The 19,529-nt window shown below is 48.5% G+C and overlaps 2 pseudogenes; both read right to left on the bottom strand.

The window, feature by feature from the left end:
- Positions 1-4,833: 4,833 nt before the first annotated feature.
- LOC136490998 ((+)-neomenthol dehydrogenase-like) lies at positions 4,834-6,630 on the bottom strand (annotated as a pseudogene).
- Positions 6,631-7,064: 434 nt separating this feature from the next.
- On the bottom strand, positions 7,065-9,346 carry LOC136490999 (salutaridine reductase-like; annotated as a pseudogene).
- Between the last annotated feature and the right edge of the window lie 10,183 nt (positions 9,347-19,529).

Genomic DNA, 19,529 nt, shown 5'->3' with positions numbered 1-19,529 from the left:
CCTCTCTAATGACAAATTAACATCACTACTAAGGAGTAGAATGCCATCTATTCATAGGATGTGGAAAATGAATTTTCCATTCTTGATCCTCGCATAAACGCTATCGTCCCTTCTCATTTTCTTTAAAACCCAAACTTTCTTATTGTTTTCATCAACTTCAAGTACTAATGTCTACATACATACTTTTAACCCATAAATAGATTTCTACAGGCGGCATCCCATATGTTCTTTTCTTTCACGACAAAACCTTTTGGATTGTGCCATGTAATCGTTTTCATATAAATCCCTGTTGAGAAATGTCGTCTTTATATCCATCTAATGTAACTCTAAATCGTAATGTGTCATTAACACCATTATGATTCTAAAAGAATCCTTACATAAGACTAGAGAGAAAACTCTCATTATAATCTAATCTTTCTCTTTGCTTAAAGCATATTGCCACAAGTCATGCTTTATATCTTTCTACGTTCCTTTTAGAGTCACTTTTTGTCTTGTAGACCTATTAACAACATACTGTTTTGGCTCCATTAGAAATTACTTCTAAGTTCTAAACATCGTTGGTACTCATCGAATTCATTTCAACTTTATATCTTTTTACATTCCCTTTGTAGTCATATTTTGTCTTGTAGACTCATTAACAGCCTACTGTTTTTGCTTCCATTGGGAATTACTTCTAAGTCTCAAACATCATTGGTATTGCCCTAATTCATTTCAACTTTCATAGTTTCTTGCCATTTAAACGAGTAAACGCTTCTCATGGCTTCTTTAAATGAGGTGGAATTACCCTTCATTTGAATTTCTTTACTGACATAGGCTTCATAGTCATTGGAAAACCCAGGTTTACTAATTCATTGAGACCTTCTGGGGCCTCAGCTACTGGCACTTTCATATGGGGCTGTTGTTGCTCTTCATTGCCAAGAGGCAATTGATTCTACAGGCTCCTATATCACAAGATCCTTGTTTACATTATTCATCTTCTTCGAAGATCCAACAACAGGTGTTGTATTAGTCATACAACATCAACAGATATTAATAAACTTGTTGCTCCTGAGTCATTGGAGTGGGCACGCAGTCCCTCTTCTCTTCAAGTCTTAGGTCTCTACATACCTTCCTCTTCTCTTAAGTCTTAGGTCTCTACATATCCTCTACATACCATGCTCCCCCAGATCTTCTCATCTTTTCTTAAGATAGTATATCTTCAAATTTCTTATTTTGGATTTAATTCGTTAAAACCTCATATGGCGCTTTAAGCACCACCTTAATATCTTGGAGACTGACTACACTATTTTTCTGTCAGAACTTTAAAATGTCTAGAAATCTAGCTATTTCTCTGCTTAGGGGTATCATTGTTGTAACTGTTGTACTCCTCCGACGGTCACATTCATCTTAATTAATCTTTATCTCACTCTTAATGAAGAGTATCTTTCTTAATTGATTTTTATATTCTCCTCTCGAAATATGGCATGAAACTTTACTGCCATAATTTCGATAACTATTCAAAAAGCCTGTAAACGAGGAGACACTTATAACTTACTTCATTCATATGATTGTGTCACGTAAACAAAGTTATTTCTTCATCCATTTAGGAGTACACTTTCCTTAATTCACTTTAAGAACTCAACTGATGTCTTTCTTTAGCAGGTACTTTTATAAGTCACGCTTGCATCTTTTCCTTATCATTTAGTTAGTATTGACCATGATGATGCTATTTATATTGTGCCATGATCAATACTAGGATAGCCTAAGAGCTATCCCAAACTTCTCTCGCTATGTGGGATACAAAATATGTGAATCATGATAAAACTTGTCTCGACATATAGGATTGGACTAGCATAAGTACTATGTCCAAAACTTCTCCCCATGCGGGATACATCTATACGAAAACTTAGTCATGACGACTAAAATATTCACTTATACTTTATTTTTCAATTAAATCTTTCCATTAGATCCAATTTAATCAAAAATTAGTAAACTAACAAAAAATTGTCCTGAACTGGCTTGACTCAAGCCTTTCCGTTCACATACTCCATCACTGTAGCCCGTTGGCACGCAGCCGAGCTGATCTCGTCGGTTAAAATAAAACATACAATATGCTTTTGCATCAATTCTACATCACCGTTAGGCAGAAAATAGAATTAATGCATAGAAAAACTCATAATTAATTATAATATTGCTATTATCAACTTTGGTCAGAAAAATAGCAATATCATAAATACATCATTCTTCTACATTAATTCTATATCATCTTTGGACAGAAATAGAATTAATGCATGAAAAACTTATAAATAAAATCACAATATTATTATCATCAACATTGGTCAGAAAATAATAATATCGTAATTAACTTAAATAAATTTTGGCTACTCCTCCAATTAAATTTTTCTAAATTTAATCAGACGATAAAACATAATCTTGATTTACTAAATATAACTGCTCTTCAAATTAAATTCTTCGGTTCGTTTGAATTTAATTAGAAGAAAATCAACATTGAACTTTGCAGCAGAAACTTGAAAAATTATCTATCTACTTTTCAGAAGCATTTTACTTTATTCATCTACTCTCTGAAAAAATTATCCCGTTGGTTCAAATTTTGACAGAGATACAAAACTTGACAAAATTCATCAAAACTGCTTCTGAAAATAATAAAACTAAAAATCTGCGTTTACTACTCATTCGGCTCGGCCTGGCAAAAATAGTCGGCAGCAGCAGCATGCGGCCCAGTCCACAGCAGCAGCACGCGGCCTAGCTGCGGCCCTAGCAGGGATCTGGGTACGGCGCGCAGCGCCCGCTCCCCCGCACCCTGGCCACAACCTGGGCCTAGGGCCGGGAATTCGCTTCCCCGCCGGGGTCCGAAAACAACCCGAGCAATGCCGGCTGTCGGATCTCATCGGACAGCTCCGCGTGGTTCTCACGCGAGCAAAAACGCTCGGTCGGCACTGCCCCGAAACCCTAGCCCCCATTTCGCTCTTCCCTTTCTCTCTCTCAACGGCACCAGTCGATCGAGTGCGAGCGCAAAGAGCCCGGAGCCGAGAGAGAGAGATGGCGCTATCGCCGACCCCCTCATCAACGTGTGTGCTCCCTAGCGGGTGAGTGCGCTGCCGTCGAGTAGCCTGGCCGCGGCGCCCTAACACGAAGCTCGCGGAGGCCCGACGAGCATCGGTTCCGAGTACTTCTCGCGCGCCGACGAGGCGGCAGCGCGGTGGAGCGCCAAGGTAGGCCTCTTCCCCTTTCCCTCTTCTGTTTTTGGATCTTGCCTGTGTTCTTCTTGGCTCTTTGTCGATTGGGAGATTAGGGTTAGGTTTAGCTGTTCATCTTCCCCGATGGAATTAAGGTTCGGGTTGATGCTTAGGGTTTGAGTTAGGGTTCAAACCCTCTGTCTCTTTGCTTCTTCCCCTTCCCCGATCGCAGATCCGACTGGTTAGGGTTTGACCGAACCCACTATTCATCTTCCCCGCTTATCAATTGCGAGTTAGGGTTAAGGTTGATGTCTAGGTCGATCCGAATCGAGCCCTCTTTCTTCTGTTGTTCTTCCCCTTCTAGGGTTAGGGTTAGGAACCCTCTCCTTCGATCCGAATTGGATCTTTCTCGTCTCCTTCTAAATTGCTACTCTCTCTATCTGGATCTACACATTAGATGAACCTGGCTCCGATACCATTGAAAGGTTGTAGTACCTCTAAAACGTAGATCAGGGGATAAACTGCTCTTGGATGGGGAACTATTCTTGTACCTCGCCCTAGCACAGTTGGGTCCATGGCGCCGCAGCAACGTGGATGCCGGAGTCGTGGCAGCGTAGGCGCGGTGGTGGCGATGCAGAGGCGACGGTGAGGTCGGTGGTGTCTTTCCGTCGCTGGCAGCACTTTCTCTCTGGATCAGTTCGCGTTAGGGAATGGTCGGTAGGGGCGCCTGGTAGCTCAGGAAAACCTCGTGTCATGTGCCCCGGCCCCCACCTCCTTTTATGGTATCGTGCAACAGGGGCTCACCAACCATGGAGCGGTTGAACGCCCCCGATCAGGACGCGGATCCCAGGGCCCAATTGGCCGTTGGGCCAATCGGTGGAGATCATGGTCCTGTTCGGCTTACCCCATATTCATCTTGTTCGGCTTCTTTTTTCAGCCGGAACAGTGTTTTTCTCTCACAACAATTCAGCCGGAATAGTATTTTTCAGCCAGTTTCAGCCAAGTTTCAGACCAGGGAACGGGGCCCATAACTAACAGTTGTATCTGTGTTACATTTTTTTTACATACAGTAGAAACTATTACTTCCTAAACAAAACTTGGTAGGTTCCTGATTAATTGAAGGACCGGCAGTTGTTTTCGTAAAGACTGCACGCAAGACTGCAAGAACGAAGCATGAGGTATGGCAGGGACCTTTGGCCTGTTCGCAGCTGGGTTATCAGCTAGAATTTACAGTATTTTTCTCACATAACAAAATAGCTTCAACCGGTTTATGAGCCGACTTTAATATGAGCCGAACATGCCCATTCAGGCCACCGGGAATGGCGGCCTCCATGAGCGTGCACCACGGGCTGCAGCGAAAGCAGAGCACTCGGGTAACAATGGTCTGGATGATGACACTACTCTTCAGGGTTCAGTGACAGAAAAGAGTGGAAGCCGTGACCCGATGTCCGGATATATTTTTTTTCTCGTGCTGCATGTCGTTGGTGGCCACACAGTGCTATCTTTGTCGTTGCATACTTGCACGTTTGTCTGTACCAAGTGATGCGTCTCTACTTTCTCTGGGTATCCTGGGGTTTTCCTTTTGTTTTTATTTATTTGATTTACAGATTTTCAAAAAATCAACGGCCGTGATTTGTTTGAGGTATACTTTCTCTGGGTAACTGAATATCGTAACAAGTCTTTTCTTCCAGATGAAAATACTTTGCCCATGGGTTCAAAAGTTCAGCGCAGAATGTAAACGCAACTGGGGAAAAAAATTGTAGCATCTTATGCGTATCTCTAGATGGGAGCAGCTGCACATCACACGAACGACGACTGTTCAAAGTCTTCAAAGAACGCGCCGGTTGGCCCGCCTTCCGGCAGCAGCGCCACCATGGCGACCCTGCTGCCGCCTTCCTCCGGCGTCAACAGCCCCGAGTGTATGGTCATGTCGGTCTTCACGTACCCCGGATGAGCGCAGTTGACGCGCAGCTCGGGGTGCTGCCTCGCCAGAATCCTCGAGTACTGCGTTCATGGCCGCCTTGGCAACCTTGTACGCCGAGAAATACATTGGCCAGCCGTTGGATTCCACCGCGCCGGCCTCGAAGTCTTTCAGGAACATGTCAAGCAGGCCATCCAGCCTCTCCAGGGGTGAGGCTATCAATGTCGTTCAGCTCCCGCCTTCAACTCCTCGTTTCGGAAAAGCTGCATAGGGGGGAACTTTTGTTACTGCAGTTTTTAATGCTTTAATTTGGAAATGCTAGAGGACAGGATCCTTCGAACATGAGATTCGATCAGGCTTGGTAAGATTTGGAAGAAAATTTTCATATCTGAAATTCTGAATTTGACCTCTCCTTTTTAGCATGATGCATTGCCATTAGATTTTTTGCACAAAGTGATCAGCAGATCTATCTTACCCTTAGCTGCCCGAAGTGGGAGGAGACGTTAACGATCCTCCCATCGGAGGAGGCTTGCAGCAGAGGCAGTAAAGCTTGGATTACTTGCTTTGTGCCATAGTAGTTTGTCTGCAGGGCCTGTCTTTGCATCGTCGTAAGTCTCCCGGCAATTTTCCCACAGCCATCCAAGCCTCTGATCCATATCCATGCCACTGAGCTGTTGCGTGTGTCAATACAATAAGAACTACAGTTACAGTTTGGACTTTGGAGTACAAGCAATTAACAGAGAGTTTGACAAACAAGTCCTCCTGCTACATCGTTTGATCAACACACACACAGACACAGCTGAAGAAGAAAAGTCTTGGGAAAAAAAAAGCTCACCTTTGCCTTTTCCTCGCTCGTTACTGAGCCACAATCTTGGTCATGAACATACTCAATCCCACCAATCGCGGCATTATTTACCTACAAACGGCACAACCACGCATATCGTGACATGGAAATCTGTCAGCTATCCTGGCGAGATCTTTAACCTGAAAGCTCATATAGACGGTTTGGTCACCATCACCACTCACCAGGATGTCTAGCTTCCCGAAACGGGTCTTGAGGAACTCAGCAAGTCGAGCAATGCTCGGAGCATCGGTAATGTCCAGTTGATGGAAAAGGACATCGGAGAGCCCCAGGTCTCTGAGCTTCTCCACGGCCGCCACGCCCCTCGCCTCGTCCCTGGCTGTTAAGACGACGGTGACGCCGTTGCCGGCCAGCTGCCGGCACACCTCCAGCCCGATCCCTTTGTTGCCGCCGGTGACCACGGCGACCCTGCCAGACGCAACCAGTACGGACAATAGATTAATTAGTACCACGCCTTACTTAAACGCAGCATGGAGATATCAGATATGTCACGTACCTAGCGTTCTCAGTAGAGGGGACATCGCCCTCCATCTTGTAGTTCTGGATCGGAAGCAAATACGTCTCGCTTTCGCTTTGGCAGTGGAAACAGTTCTCTTGAGTACTTGAAAGGACTCCCAGTACCAGCCTACTACTGCCGATTTATTCTTGAGGCGGAGCCGTGGAGGTGAACTAGTGATCACTCTCTACGCACCAGCCAACAGGACTTGATGGATACGTAAAGCTAAAGCTAACCAACCAGTCCGTAATCATTCGTCTCGGCCGCTGGCCACAATCAACGAATTCAATTTCGTCTAATACTCCCATATGTAGTCACGTGCTGGCATTTGGCAGCCGCTCTGTATACAGGCCCCATCAAGAGCTCTCTTAGCAGTTAGCACCAAGAATAATGGCAGTTGATGGCAAAATTTGGCACAAGTTGATTACTTTTTTTTTTGGCCAATTCTCAGCCGGTTTTAGCTTTAGATAGAAGCCCATCCAGAGCCCTGTTACACGCAACGCCGACTGATCAAACCCTGAGATCGTGAGAACGCCTGCGGACGCGAGAGCAGCCGCAACCACCAACCAGCCGTGCCGTGCCCAAACATCCGCCACCAACCAGCCGTGCCGTGCCGTGCCCAAACATCGCCATCACACGAACGAGGTCTCCTTGCCGCCGCCGGCGTCAAAGAACGCGCCGGTCGGGCCGCGTTCCGGAAGCAGCGCCACGGCCACCACCGTTGCGCCGCCCTCCTCGGGCGCGAGGAGCCCCGAGTTCCGTGTCATGTCGGTCCTCACGTACCCGGGGTCCACGCAGTTGACGCGCAGCGCCGGGTGCCTCCTCGCCATCACCCGCGAGGACGCGTTCATGGCCGCCTTGGCCACCTTGTACGCCGAGAACTCCGCGGGCCTCCACCGCACCGGCCTCGAAGTCCTTCAGGAACGCGTCCAGTAACTCGTCCAGCCTCTCCTCGTCGAGGTTGTCGACGTCGTTCAGCTCTTGCTTCAGCTCATCGCTTCTGAAAAACTGCCTCAGGATTCAGGCACACATAAGATTGGTTCAGAGATCAGAATTCTGAAAAATTGATGTGGTTCGGTGGTGAGTTACTCTGAGCAGCCCAAAGCCGGAGGTGACGTTGACAATTCTTTCGTCGGAGGAGGACAGTAGGAGGGGCAAGAGGGCTTCCGTGACGTGCTTTACGCCGTAGAAGTTCGTCTGCAGACCTTGCTTTGCGGCGGCGTAAGTTTGCCGGCAGTTTTGCCACATCCACTCAACTCTCTCATGTCCATCCATGTCACTCAACTGCAAGGGCCAAGGAACAGGCACCACTGAGCACTAACACCGCCGTGATTTTTTTATCAATTGTCAGGTTTTGTGGAGATGCCAGAACGCTTACTTTTCCACCGTTGGCTGCGGCGGACCAAAAGAGGGATCGTCTACAAGCTCAACCGCACCAATTGCAGCATTATTCACCTACAAGGTCAAATAAAGCACCCAGCACTCAGTGGCCATGTGACCATGTCGAAATCTAGCACCATGCAGACACCGGAGCTCAGGAAGGGTGTAACGCCCCGACTTAGGATGGCGGTTAAGATTCACTCTACACGTTAAATGGATCACATCTGCTAATTAACTTTCTTGCGTTTTCATCCTCGCTTCGCACAAAAGGGGTTTGGCACTGCCTCTGGTTTCGATGTGGGACTAAGGCCCGTTCGGCTTACCCCATATTCAGCTTATTTTTTCAGCCGGAACAATATTTTTCTCTCACAATAATTCAGTGAGAACAGTGTTTTCAGCCAGTTCCAGCCAAGCCGAACGGGGCCTAAATTCCTTGGCCAGTTTCACGCAAAATAATCGATCCGAAGTTAATTCTCTCTCAGAGCTCAGGCTTTTAAGTTGGTTCGTTTTCCCCTCGACTTCTGGTATGGGACTAAAGTCCCGTAGCTACAGCGACCCTGGTGCTACAGTAACCAGCAACCAGAGCTGTAGTGCTCGTCATTTGGCCCAGCCCATCAAACCGGACCGTTTAGCGGGGTCTCACATACACCCACTCTTAAAATTCGACGTCCTCGTCGAGGGTCGAACCAACTTACCAAATGGGGCAAATGTCCAGAATCGACTCTCTTGGCCCACGTCTATATTCTCAGTTCCCCAGGCCAAGTGTCATGCTTTTGCAGAGCCATATGTCCGTGGTTACCGTGAAACCATGAGAGCTGGCTCTAAATACCATTTGTAACGCCCTGACCCGAGATGGCGGCTAAGATCCACTCTACACGTTGAATGGACCACGCCTGCTAATTAAATCTCTTGCGCTTTCGTCCTCGCTTCACGCAAAAGAATCAAACTAAAGTTAATTTCCTCCCAGGCTCTGGCTTTTGAGCTGGTTCGGCACTGCCTCTCCTCGTGATGTGGGACTAAATTTCCGTAGCTACAGTGCTCGGTCATTTGGCCCAGCCCATCAAACCGGCCCATTTAGCGGGGTCTCACAAAGGGAAATGGAAACTCACCAGGATGTCTAGCCTCCCAAAACGGTTCTTCAAGAAACCAGCCAATCGAGAAATGCTCAAAGCATCAGTGACATCCAGCTGATGGAAAATGGCATCGGGGAGCCCCAGCCCTGTGAGCTTGTCGACGGCCTCTGCACCCCTCGTCTCGTCCCTAGCGGTCAAAACGACGGTGACCCCGCTGCTGGCCAGTTGCCGGCACACCTCGAATCCGATTCCCTTGTTGCCGCTGGTGACCACAGCAATCCTGGCAACAGCGGAGCCACGGACCAATGTTTCTTGCCTAGCGACCATGACAGCGTGATACAGTTCAGATTTATAGGAAGGCTTGCTCCACGGCAAGAGGCCAAGAGCGACCGATCTACTATACCTTGTGGCTACGGAACTGGAGACGGCTCCTTCCATGCGTAGCTGAGCTCGAACAAGAAGAAAGGGGATGACTTGCTCAGATGCAGCAGTGGCACGGTTGGTATGCGTTGTTGTCGACTGGTAATAAACAAACAGAAATCAGTAACTTTCGGTTCGATCATCTTCAAGATGACACATTGCAGCAGCCATGTGCCGGTTTGCCCGAAGCTACTGCCTACGTGCTGGTAAAAGATTGCGCATCTAAAGGGCCGTTTGAATCATTAGGGATTCGATAATGATATAGCCCAACGTGGCTTCCCACCGAATCGTTCTTATCCATTTGTTCTAATCCTGATCGAATCGTTCTTATCCATTTGTTCTGAGCCCGCTGACACAGCCTGCTCCTAGGAGCGCAACAACTCCTCCCTCTCTCTTCGATACGCCCTCATCTCACTACCTCCCTCGCCCCCGAATCGAGGCGAGCGGCGGCACAGACGAGACGACCATCAACACGCCGGCCGCAGGGCAGGGGGAGCGCGGACACGGTCGTGCGGGCGCTACACGCCAGGCCCCATCTGTCGACGAAATATGGTCGGCAGTCTACCTAGGGGTATGCCCAAGGTAGTAAATTATCGGCAGACAGATGCGCAAGCCACAAACAAGACGGTGACGCAAGACAGACACGAGGTTTTATCCAGGTTCGGCCGCCGCGAAGGCGTAATACCTACGTCCTGCGTTTGATTGTATTGTTGTATGTCAATGAGAGATGTTTTTTAGAGGGGTCCCCTGCCCGCCTTATATAGTCCGGAGGGCAGGGTTACAGATCTGGAAACTAATCCTAGCCAATTACAATTGTCATAGGTGGCCGGATAAGGATTCCTATTCTAACCGACCAGGATCTTGCTTGATCTCCAAATCTGCTTTGACTCCTTGCGCGGGACTCCGAACAGGTTGGTCGGGCCGCGCGTCGTCTTCCAGTGGATCAGACCCCCTGATCCGGGCCGGCCCAAGCTAGCCGTAAGGGTATAGGGGTTAATACCCCCACAGCTAGTCCCCGAGCACCATGTATTATGCTGCGACACGCCGTTCGATCTCCTTCGACTAATGCAATCCGTTTTCATGTTATCTCCAACTGATCGAAACATTGACCAATCAAATGCGCCAGCATTCTGATCAGAACAGAGAGCAGTAGACCATGATTATAGCCGAAGATTCCGGTTGTCCGAAGAATGTATGATGCTCTTAAAGAAAAAAAAAGATTTCTTTCCTTATCAAGTGTGCCCACTTGTATTTCTGATAAGAAATGTAAGTGATCCTTGGACAGTAGTAATCCTGGCAATCAGTCAAAGCGTAGGGGTCGATAAAATAAACACATTCACCGCAAGGTGAAGTGTGCCCACTTAGTCCCTGAGCCTGGTAGTAGGTGACGTAGGCACGTGGTGCCAGGGTCTAAAAAGAATTTCCACTGAAGTTAAGAATCCAATCGTCGTACAACCAATACGAGATGCACCGACAGGTGCATCGTACTGATGTAGTCCCCGAGCTTGCTGGAAGGCGAAGTATAAGCCTTGTAGCAAGGTCCAAATAAATGCATCTCGACTGTATGTAAGTACACATCACATGTAGCCGAGGAGAGCAGTCGCCGAGCGTTGTTCGGAACAGTCCCCGAGCATGGTAGTGGTCGGAGCAGTCCTCGAGCACGGTAGTGGTCAGAGCAGTCCCCAAGCACGGTAGTGGTCTGGACAATCCCCGAGCATGGTAGTGGTCTGGGTAGTCCCCGAGCACGATAGTGGTCTGGACAGTCCCCGAGCACGACAGTGGTCTGGACCATCCCTGAGCACGAGACATGCGGCGAAGAAACAAATGTCACTTGTACTATTATTTGGTGTATTTATTTATCTTCTTACTCTGTCAAGTCTAATCTGACACGTCTGGTCAAAAAAGTAGATGGGTATAGCACGTCATACTGCCTTCTTGTCCTTTCAAGCAAACAGTCACTTGGCACCTGTATGGAGGTGCGTCAGTGTGGGCCCTCTCACACTAGCAACGAAGAGGCGCATACACTGATAACGAAGAGGCGCATATAATGGCATAGATCTCGAGGTTGTGAAAACAACCGTCTACGGCGCGTGCGCACGTCTCCCAAGAATCTCGGGCAGACGAAACAGTGGAACTCTTGGTTATTTATAATATAGAACTGGTAAGTTACTTTTTACCGATCCCCATTACCATTCGCCGCCGCAGCCTTCTTCTTCCTCTTGCCAACCCTAATACCTCCGAAATCATCACCAATCACCCCTCCACCGTATCCACCTTCATCAGCAAGGGCGGATTCATGGCGAAGAGTGACGTCTAGAAGAAAGCCAGAGTCATGGCGAAGGAGTGGTGGAAGTCAAGAAGCAACGAGCAGACCATCGAAGACCTCGTCATCATGGGAGTACTCCACAACAAGGAACTCGTAGGATGGCGCGCGCCGGAGGGCGAGGGGTACCCCGATCCACAACCAGGTGAGATTGTGGTTTTCGAAGATTTCTTCAAGCGGGGTTTTGGGGTCCCAGTGCACCCTTTCCTTTAGGGGCTCTGTTTGTATTACGAGGTTGGGATTTGCAATCTGCATCCCAACTCGATTCTTCTTGTCTCCACCTTTATTCATCTTTGCGAAGCATATGGTGGCTTCCAGCCCCATTTTGACTTCTTTCGCCATCTTTTCTGTCTGCGGAAGAAAGGAAGCGGCGGATCGAAGATAGCCAGAGGTGTGTACCTCAATCTTCGTGACGGGATGAAGGCCCAGTACATGCACTGCCCTTGGAACACGTCACTTGACGACTGGTACAAGAAGTGGTTCTACATCCACGAAGAGCCGAACACGATCACACTGTGCGACGTGGGGTTCATTCCGGAGAAGAAGAACAGCTGGTCGGAGAAGCCCGAGCACTTGGAACAGATCTCAGAACTTCTTGGGATGATCCCGTGGAAGAAACTGGACGGTCCGAGCGTGGTCAGGAACATCATCAGCCGAAGGATCTAGCCCTGCCAGAGGAGGGTACATCCTGGCTACGAGTACCAAGGTAGCGCAGATCCAACGAGAACGAGGCAGGAGGCACTTGACAAGATCAAAATCAGAGCCAGAATTGGAGAGCTATTCAACTTAGCTGATCCAAATTATGTTAGATTGAGCGCCATCGAGCACGCTTTCAAGCTCGCCCGACCTCCCCCAAAGGTAACTTAACTTGCCTTGTACCCGTAATCTCATTTTGTAGTAGAAACTTACTGTGTGATCGCCTATTTTTTCCTAGGTTAATGGTCGGGATAGAGCGATAGTGTTTGTGTCGCCACCCCCTGGTGTAGATTGGCCGCAAGTTGCTGACCCGACCACCCAGACTAGCACCGGGGGCGAGGACGTGGACTGGGCCGTGCTCGGAGTTGGGGAGGAAGCAGCGGCTAGAGCTGCTGGTAAGCAGCCGACGACCAGCAAGCATCGTCAGGCGATCATGACTTTGTCGGACGATGACACAGAGGATGCAGACATCTTTCGGCTCGTCCTTCGAAAGAGGAGGAGGCAACTGGAGTCGACGGAGCAAGGTGGCTCCTCCGTGCCAGTGGGACTCACATCGCATACCCCCGCAGCGCCGAAGACAAGCGGCAAAGGGGTCGAGCATCAAGCCCTGGCACCGGTGCTGGTCGTAGAGGGAGACTAGGTGGCACCCACAGAGCACGCGGAGCAAGCACGACCGAAGAGACGCGCCTTCGCCACATCATTCCGTGCTTCCAACATGTAAGTATTTGTAACCTTGATGTTAGCTTATAATTTATATTGGATACTGTTGTCTTCTGAACTTGTCTCGGATATATTAGGTCGGCGTCCACCGAAAATCCCGACCAACTAGCCGGGAGCGGCGTGGCTCCACCAGCAATGTCAGAGAAAACTGCCCAACAGCCGGCCATGGAGGAACCTATGGCAGAAAGTCCGCCGGAGCCTCAGCAGACAAGCGGCCAGACAACAGTCCCCGAGCAGGTGGTCGAGGGGAGAGCCGAGCCAAGTACAGTTGCTCCGAGCACTAACCCTGCTGAGGGGGACACTTCAGCACCAAGGGAAACAGACCAAACCTAGGAACAGCAGTCGGAGGTGGCACAAAGCACGTTTGCCGATGCTATAGCCCGTGGGAAGGCCATAGTGATCGCAGAAGCTGCAAACTTCGGACCAGCACCGCTACCCAAAGAAGAGGCCGAAGAGGACGAAGTAGAGGAGGTCCTGGGCCATCCCCAGGACAAACGACAACATGTATATGTGTCGCGTTGGCGGAACGACCAATGGGTTGTTCATGAGGAAATCCCAGAGGTCGAAGAGACCATGAAAGTTGAACGAGCGGCGAAACGTCTGGTGACGGAAGTCCAGGTATGTTTTGCTTGACCACCTGATCCTGCTATCCAGTCAAACTATCTTACTTAGCTTTTTACATGCAGGACTTAATGAAGACCGCAAGGTACCGAAAGAAGTGCTTCGACCAGATTGAGGGGGTCACAGCAAGCAATAAAGAACTAGCGGCCGAGGTGGAACGCTTGCGCTACCAACTTGAAGCCGCCAACCATGAGAGGACGGAGCAAGAGGCGCAGAACCAGAACCTGATCGTCCAGCTCAGTAACAAAGAGCAGGAAAAAACAAGTAAGTTGTCACTTTATCACAACAATTGCATGGCACGTGTTGTTGTATTGTTGGTAGTAACAGCTATAGTGCAGGCTTAGAAGCCGAAGTAGTCCGTCTCCAAGAGGAGAATAGCTGTGTGGCCGTAGAGTGTGGTCGCCTAAAGGAGGACAACAAAAAACTGGCGCACGACCAGTCACAACTCCGGGACCACACAGCCAAGATGAAGGAGGAACTGAAAAGTAAGTGTTCTAGACCACCTTGCTCACTTTGTTGCCCGCCTTATCTTGTCATGGCATGACATTTTAATGTCTTGTGCGGTTTGCAGTTTTAAAAGTCAATGCCAAGAAGCATCTGGAAACCGTGATGAAAGATCGTGACGGCTGAAAGGCGCGATGCCTAGAGATCACCGAGGATCGGGACACATGGAAGAACCGGTGCCAGGAAGTGGCAACTGGCATTTTGCCCATCCTCAACCTTATCGACCCAGCGCTTACAAAGGAAGTGCCAAGGACGTCGCAACTCGGACTGGTCGATAGATGCCGAAGGGCATGGGGATGGTTCCAAGAGTTCGTGAAGGAGGCGGGTGAGTACACAGGTGCACATGTGCTAAGCATGGTGCGTGCCCACTACCCCCTGATCGATCTCAAGCGCCTGGAAGCTGGGTACCCGAAGGAGGTAGATCCAGACAAGGCTGAGGAGGTTCGGATGACCCAGCTGGACTTGTCGGCAAAAATAATTGGCGACATTAACCTGTGTGGAGGTAGGACAGCACCTGTATAGGGTACGCCATCAACGAGTCAGCTAGAAGCGCAATCAGTTTTAAGCCAACCGACGAAGCCTACGGTCTCGACCAGCTAGGCATCGGCGGGGCCATCTTCTTCAGCTCGACCAGTACAAGAGTCCTCGGGACTCGAGCATGATGCCAGACCCAGCGAGCAGCAGGTGCTGCGTGACCCGACCAGCCGATAGTATAGGCTGTAGCTGTAGAAGAAGATATAGTTGTGTTATTGTAAACTTGGGCCTTTTCAGGTAAGCTTGTAATAACGTAACTGTATCTCATAAGCTTGTTTGTTTTGTATAAAACGTATTTAAGCTTGGAACTCGTGTTGGTGTAACTGAGTGAGAACATGTTAACGTTCTATTTAGTTGTACCAGTTCAGTCGACATGTCATCCTGACAGGTTTGTATGGCCCTAGTTTGTCCTGTGGTCGGAGTGTGAGGTGCATAGCCTATGCACACGCAGACGCAGATAAGTCAAACCAGAGGGGACTTGCCGATCACCCATAGCATAGAGAGCAGATCCCATGCACGCGTTGGGAGAAACCGGAGACAGGGCCTGCTCCGAAAACCCAGGAAGGAATGGTGGTCGATTTTGACTGGTTAAGTTAGAATAACAGTAGACTTCGAAGTGACACATTAGAGTGGTCGGAGAAATCATAACAACTTTATTGAATTAAATCGAAAGTAGAAGGGGAGTACATATCTTAGTAGTTAAGCATAGAAATGCCTAAGCTTGTCGATGTGCCATGAATTGGGTACGTCTGTACCATCCAGATGAGCTAACATGTAAGACGTTGGTCTTGTAACTTCCTTGATCATGAAGGGCCCTTCCCATGGAGTTGCGAGTTTGTGGACACCAGCCTAATTCATCTTCCACTTTAGGACCAGGTCCCCAACCACGAAGGATCGCTCCTTAACGTTCTTGTTGTAGTACCTATGCAAAACAGCAAGGTATTTGGCTGTACGTACGCAAGAATCAAGCCGCTTCTCTTCTGCACTATTCACTTCTAGCTCCCTCGCTTCATTGGCCTTGTCCTCGTCGAAGTTCTCTACCCGTGCTGATCAGAAGGCTATATCTGCTGGGAGCACTACCTCAGCACCATAAACCATGAAGTATGATGATACGCCGGTATTGCGACAGGGCTGGGTTCTGAGGCCCCAAACCACGGCTGGTAACTCTTTGAGCCATCTTCTGGGAGCTTTGTCGTTTTCTCTGTACATCCTCTTCTTAAGTGCGTCCAAGATCATACCGTTTGCCCACTCGACCTGTCCATTAGCTCTAGGGTGTGCCACCGAGATGTACTTTACCACTATGCTCCTTTCATCGTAGAAGTCCCAAAAGGCGTTCCCGGTGAACTGAGTACCCAGATCAGTGATGATGCTGTTGGGTATGTGAAAGCTCTAGTTTGGGTTTGGTGAATTGATGAAACCCTAAGTGCTAACCTAGTTTATCAAGTGATCATGAGATAGGTAGCACACTCCAAGTGATGAAGCAAATGAAGATTATAGCATGATGATGATGATACCATGATGATGATCAAGTGCTTGGACTTGGAAAGAAGAAAGAGAAAAACAAAAAGCTCAAGGCAAAGGTATAAACCCTAGGAGCTATTTTGTTTTGGTGATCAAGACACTTAGAGAGTGTGATCACATTTAGGATGGATAGCCGTACTATTAAGAGGGGTGAAACTCGTATCGGAATGCGGTTATCAAAGTGCCACTAGATGCTCTAACTCATTGCATATGCATTTAGGATCTAGTGGAGTGCTAACACCCTTGAAAATATTTGTGAAAATATGCTAACACTTGTGCACAAGGTGATATTCTTGGTGGTGTTGGCACATTTATAAAGGAGGTGGTGTTTGCAGGGTTGAGATGGGTTTGGGTCCCTCTCTATTTTCTATTGCGCTGGATGCAAATTCTTGGTGGTTGGCACATTTGAGCAAGGGTGAAGATGTTAGAGTTGAAATGGAGTTGGTCGAAATAATGCTGGCGTCGGTCTACTGACCGGACGCTGGGTCACTCAGCGACCGGACGCTGAAAGGCTGTGTCCGGTCGAGCTGTCAGACGGCACAGTGGCTAGGGTTGAGCACCGGACGCTGATCTGTGTCCGGTCAAGGTGGACCGGATGCGTCCGGTCGAAAAAATATGCCTCGGGGAGCTTACTAGAAACGACCGAACGCTGGGGCTTCAGCGTCCGGTCAGTTTTACCGGAGCGTCCGGTCAGCTTCGTAGTTGTTGAAATCTGACGAACAACGTTTGAAGCTAGTGACGCGTGGCATCCATCGGGCGACCGGACGTTGAGGGCCAGCGTCCGGTCAATATGACCGGAGCGTCCGGTCAGAGCGTGTTTTGCCCAGTGAAGGGGTATAACGGCTCTATTTGATTGGGACTCTATTTATAGCCCCATGGCCGGCTCAAGGGGTCTCTCTTGCACATTTTCATTGACATAGCAACCTTGTGAGCTTAGCCAAAGCCCTCCCACTCATCTCCATCATTGATCCATCATCATTGTGAGATTGGGAGAGAATCCAAGTGCATTGCTTGAGTGATTGCATCTAGAGGCACTTGGTATTCGTGTTGCGCTGTGGATTTCGCTTGTTTCTCTTGGTGGTTGCCACCACCTAGACGCCCCGGTGCAGCGGTGGAGGATTGGCACGAGTTGGTAATTGTTCGTGGCCATCTCCGGTGATTGTAAGGGGAGTTGTACCTTCCCCGGCGGAGTGCCGAAAGGTAACTCTAGTAAATTGCTCGTGTCATTGAGTTACCTCACTTGTGGGTCAGTTCTTGCGGTGTCCTATCGTGTGGACGATGTTTGTGAAACACCTCTTAGCCGCCGAACCACCAAGTGTTGGTCGACACAACGGGGACTAGCGTGTTGGCAAGCACGTGAACCTCGGGAGAAAAATCGGTTGTCTCTTGTCATTTGCATTCTCCCGGTGATTGGCTTAATCTTCATCTTGTGATTGGTTCATCCCCTACACGTCGGTATAATCACCCTACTCACCTATTTACATTCGTGCAAACTAGTTGATACAAGCTCTTTAGTGTAATTAGAATTGAGAGCTTGCGTTATTATTGTCATTCATCTAATTGAGCTCTTTAGAGTACCAAGATTGAGAGTTCTTAGTGAGTAGTTACATAGCAAGTTTGGGTGCCTAAGTAATCATTGCAACTAGAATTGTCGGATAGGTGGCTTGCAACCCTTGTAGAGCTAGAGCAAGTTTGCATTACGCTATTTGTCATACTAATCAAATTGCTCTAGTTGATTTGTAGATTTTTAAATAGGCTATTCACCCCCCCTCTAGCCATATTAGGACCTTTTAGTATGCCGAAGCGGTGGATGACCTAGTCGATGAACGTGACGGCTTTTTCTGAAGATGCCTGTACCAGAGGCATGTACTCTATCCACTTAGAAAATTTGTCGATCAGCACAAAGACACATGTAAATTTCCCAGGAGCCGGCTTGAAGGGCCCGATCATATCCAGTCCCCAGCATGCGAAAGGCCAAGAGGCTGGTATTGTCTGAATCTCGTGTGCTGGTATGTGGACTCTTTTGGCGAAGAACTAACAATCCTCATAATGGCGGACTAGCTTTTCTGCATCAGCTACAGCTGACGGCCAATAAAACCCTGCTCAGAAGGCCTTGCCAACCAGTGTTCTGGAGGCTATGTGGTTGCCATAGGAGCCAGAGTGGATTTGGTCCAGGAGATGTTCGTCATCCTCCTGGGTTATACACTTCATCAAGATTTCCTCCTTTGCGTTCTTACGCCACAATTTGCCATCGACGAGCAGATACTGCTTACTACGCCGCATCAGGCATTCATTTTCTGTCCGATCGGTGTAACCGCTACCATCTATCAGGTACTTGATGAAAGGTACTCTCCAATCAGGCTTCTTAGTGGTCGGAGGTGGTTCGATGGTGTTTGACGCCGGAACCGTAGCCACCAAAAGCTGGTCTAGAGGCTTGTCGACTGTGGGATCTTCCTCTTTGATGGAAGGCGTGAGCAAGTCTTGAACAAATACGCCATGTGGGACTTTAGCTCGGGATGATCCTAACTTTGACAGCGCATCTGCTGCTTGATTTTTGTCCCGGACCACATGTGTGTACTCGATGCCGTAGAACTTGCCTTCTAGCTTTCTGATCGATTTGTAGTATGCGCCTATCTTTTCATTGGTCGTGTCCCAGTCCTTGTTGAGCTGGTTGATGACCAGAGCTGAGTCTCCGTAGACATAGAGATGTTTGACACCGAGCTTGACCGCAATTTGCAAACCATGTAGGCATGCTTCATACTCGACGGCGTTATTAGATGCTGGGAAATGAATCCTGAGGACGTACCGGAGTTGCTCCTTGGATGGTGACACGAAAAGGACTCCTGCTCCTGCACCGTCGATGTTGAGAGAGCCATCAAAGTACATCTTCCAATACTCATCGGGCCCCTGAGAGGCAGGTGTGCTTAAGTCTGTCCACTCGACGATGAAATCGACAAGTGCCTGAGATTTGATTGTATTTCGGCTTGCAAATTCCAACGAGAAAGGGCATAGCTCCATTGCCCATTTGATGATGCGCCCGTTCGCATCCTTATTGCTAATGATGTCTCGTAGAGGGTACTCAGTCATGACCACCACACGATATCCGTCGAAGTAATGTTTCAACTTTCGAGATGTTATCAGTATGGCGTAGATCAATTTCTGAATCTATGGGTACTTGGTCTTGGATTCATTGAGTACCTCACTAATGAAATAGATTGGTCGTTGTACCTTGTAGACGTGGTCGGGCTCGTCGCGCTCGACCACCATGGCAGTGGAGACCAC

Source organism: Miscanthus floridulus, chromosome 11, assembly GCF_019320115.1.
Source record: "Miscanthus floridulus cultivar M001 chromosome 11, ASM1932011v1, whole genome shotgun sequence".
Lineage (NCBI taxonomy): Eukaryota > Viridiplantae > Streptophyta > Magnoliopsida > Poales > Poaceae > Miscanthus > Miscanthus floridulus.
The sequence above is the reverse complement of the archived record's forward strand: the minus strand, read 5'-3'. Positions and strand labels throughout refer to the sequence as shown.